Raw genomic sequence first — 3,961 nt, forward strand, 5'->3', positions numbered from 1 at the left:
GAAGTTTGTTTTAAACGTCGGTTTTGACCTAGCATCTTCTGGCTCAAGATGAAAACCTGATTCATTGAACAAGCCACTGCTTTTGTTTGAAGAATTCTGAAAAAGTAATTCAACGGGTCAACTTCGGTAATTTAGCCCTTTTCTCCAAATGTTTTTGCTGTGCAAATTTTAGTCAAACGTTAACATGGGCACAAGGGCAAAAGAGTCGAATATAGAGCAAGATTTAAGCAGAAGATTGCGCTGGTTTGACCTATTCTTTTTCACATCTACAAGTTTATTCGCCTGAAAAACTAGTGAATCAGAGGAAATGATACTGTCATTTCACAATGTAGCTCCTGTCTGTGAGTTCTGTAAGTTCGACGTAAAATATAATGCGGTGTTGCTGTTGATGAATTGCTTGATGTAGGGGTGTTCGTTTTTGTTATTGTCACCACAAATTTGAAGAAGGAAACAAAAAACAAAACAATTATAGTAATGAAAATGTGGTTGAATTGTTTCCCAGATCATTCGGAGAAGTTTTCGGTCTTCGGGTTGGACGGAAACTTGCATGTACATATTTGTATTTCTACTTTGATGGGATATTTCCGTTCTCGAAAACAAAGATAACAACAACTAAATTGATTAGGAGGTCCGAGACAGTTAGGGGCATGTCATCAAAAAATTTTTCATTGAATTTTGATTTCGCGTTCGAAACTCTGCATTTTTATGACATGTTTTTTTCCGGTATTTTTTCAGGCATTTTTGGGTTGTTTTATTTAGTTTTTGGATTTTTTTCGGGTTTACTCTGGTGGTATCCTGTTGAGGGAAATTCATCGATAGAAATTGAGAGAACATTGAGAAAACTTTGAGAAAACATTTCCTGTTCCAGTCGCTTGTGATTGTGTCCTGGTACATTGCAAGCTTTTCAGGATCGTTGAGAAGGCGGGTTTTCCTCTGCTTCAATTGATGAGCAGCAGCAAATTGTTGGGAGGCAGGCCTTCGGTTTGCACAGAAGTTCCATATTGTACCATCTTTCTGTGTAATTGAAGGGGTCTACGTCTTCGTTGATGTCGTTGATATGAGAGGAGTAGGCTCTGAACACTGAACTGCCCAGTCTGTCGGTTGTTAGATCACCATTCTCCACACAAGAGGAGTAGAAAATGCACATGGATCGTTTGATGTTATCTAATTGTTGCTTGAGATGTAGCAAGATCAATGTTATAAATTCCAATGAGAATTGAAATCTAGTTGTTGTCGAAATCTGGAAAGTTGATGTCGTATGGATAATTGTAAGTGCTACAGATGCTGCTGAGTTTGTTGGGCTGGTTTTTTTTATTTTGTTTGTCAAGCATGGAAGCATCTTTGACAAGAAATTTTTCGCTCAGGTTTAGAAATGTGTAGTTAGTCTAATCAACTGCTCGTGTGTTGATCTGCATCGAATCATGAAATCTATCAACAAAGAATTCTTCAGTTTCGAGGCTTTCGTGTATCTGAGGAGAATTGGATGTCGATTGTATCAAACAATTGTCCTTGCTTCGTAGCATGGACAAAATTTGAGCCAAGAAAATTGATATTGTTTTGAATGTTAACAGGTACAAAGAGTATTAATGAAGATAAGAAGCGTTTATGGCAACGAAAACATACGAAAGCTGCTCAGGATATCCGGGAGATGATTACTGCTATAACGCTAACTGTTACAAGTGATTCATGTTCGTTTCAAAATGCAGTCTAAAACATGTGTTATTCAAGAGAATTTAGACAAAAGTTTCTTGCGCAAATACGCTTTCGTTTATACTAAATTGTCAAATCTTTGATTTTAGGACAGTGTGATTTTAAGACAATGGATCTTTTTTTTTTCGTTTTTGTCTTCTTTTTGTTTTTTTTTGTCTTCTTTGTGTTTTCCGAAAGTTTTTCGTTGCAAAATTTTGGGCTTACTGCCGCGTGTGTTGTTGTTCTGGCTTTCACCGTTTCTATGTTGATTAGATAAAGAAGGTTGGAGCTGGCTAGATGAGGAAATGAAGTTATCATGTGGTAGAAAGTCACCCGCTAAGGCAAATTGTCGGAGTCAAAGACTGAAATTAATGAGGCTGTGCTACTGAATGCTGTTTTTGATGATGTGATAAGTCCACTGTTGTTGCTAAAAGTGGTGAAAAAAGTTGGCTGCAATCTGCACGTAAATAATGGAGATTATGTCATTCGCAAACTTAAGTGTCTGAAACGTTTCCACATGAAAAATGAAAATTCAATAATCGATTGTGTCGAAGGCATGTGGAGTTGCTGTAGTAGTTTGATGTAGTTACTGAAAATTATGTCTGGTCTTCCAAGTCTCAATTTGAGTTCTTTACTTGAAATTGGATACAGAGCGATGCTGCATGCGTAGCCGGCGATGGCTTAATGAGAGCGGCCTGTTGCTCATGTTCGCAAGCGTGATGTTGTTCGGCCTAGGAGATTGGTTGATTGTGAACAGTAGCTTTGAATGAAACGTACCACTTGTTAAATTTCATAGGATCGCAGTGGTACTTATCATGTTTGATCTTCGATAGTCGCGCTATCTAGGTTATTGTTAAAAACTAAATTGGAGCAGTGTAGGCTGCGACGTGTTTGTGTGTCTGTGGCCTGAAGTTAAATGGAGCAAACGATAAAGAGGCTGAAATTTCCGCTCGCTGATAGACTGTCGCCGGTTGCTGTTGACTGTTTGAGAAATTCTGATTGTTCTTAATGGTTGTAGACGTGTTTGCTGCTGAAAACGAGGTATATGCTATTGAGATGACGTGAGTGCTGATTAAATTTGCAAGAAGCAGATCGGAGAACTGGTGCAGTTTGATTAATGAAATGGTCGATGTTGATTGCGACAGAAGTTGTGTCTGTTGCAATGCTGTTTCGTCGTTTTCGCAGTCTTCTGTATTCACTGACAAATTCATCTAAGGTGTCTTCAATTCCCGTGAATGAGTCTTTTAATGAATAGCTGATGAAGTAAATCGTTGAATCCTCAGGCTGCTTCAGATATGAAAAAAGGTCTGTTTGAATTCTTCTGCTAATTCAAAGTCGGTTTCCTTTGCAATTCAGCTGAGGAGTTGTTCGAGTCGTATGGGAAGAGTGTTGCAATTATGTCGTTGAAATGTTGGTGATGTTGAATGATATTGTGGTGTTGATTCGTTCTGTCGTGACGATGTCATGTTTCTGTCTATTTCTCAAACTAGAAAAAGAACAAAAAATCAAGCATTTTTGAAGTTTCAATTTCAATTATTAGAAACAAAAAAATGTCCGAGTTGTATATATATTTGAGAGAGAACGATTTTTCACGTATTGATGACCTGAAATGTTTCGTCAGTAACCCACGCTATTGACGCGATGAGGACGTTCAGTACTAAGGTAACTGGGGGAAACCAGTAATCAATCAATGAAAAACGAACACAACTTTTTGCAAGGTTTTTCAATTGTAAAATACTCCCGGGCAAACTTTTGTGATGTGCGGCAGGGACTCTTTCTATTGAATCATGGGTTAATTAAAAAGTGTGGTGCCACGTAAACTCGAAATAATTGACGTCTGTTTCATCTTTCAAGTTTTTTTTATTTAATAAGTTATTTTTTTCTAGAATAATAACAGTTTCAAATTTTCAAATTTCCATTTTTTTCAAGTCAAGTCATTTCTGTCATTCTTGTGTGCTGGTGTTTTTTATTGATCGCTGTATATATGTTTGCGGGCAAAAAGTAATGGCCTTGACGTTGTTGAGACTGTGCATGAGTTTGTGCAGTACAACATCAAAGGTAAACTGAATACAAAAAACCACGACGAGACTTCATACACTATATAGCTAGTATTATGTAGTCCAAAAAATTATTTGGCGAGTTTTCATGCAAACGCGAGCTTTCATCTGTGCTAGCTCTAAATCCAATCAACTTACTTGGTTTAAATTATCTGATACGGAGTGCAGAGTCATTTCACCTTTGTTCCGACCATTACTCCTACCATCTGTCAGAA

General features: G+C 37.6%; 1 pseudogene; it reads left to right on the forward strand.

Moving 5' to 3' along the window:
- The window catches only part of LOC134854453 (bromodomain-containing protein DDB_G0280777-like), a 9,793-nt pseudogene extending 7,039 nt beyond the window's left edge, over positions 1-2,754 (forward strand).
- The last annotated feature ends 1,207 nt before the right edge of the window (positions 2,755-3,961 follow it).

This window comes from Symsagittifera roscoffensis, chromosome 1, assembly GCF_963678635.1.
Source record: "Symsagittifera roscoffensis chromosome 1, txSymRosc1.1, whole genome shotgun sequence".
NCBI lineage: Eukaryota > Metazoa > Xenacoelomorpha > Acoela > Convolutidae > Symsagittifera > Symsagittifera roscoffensis.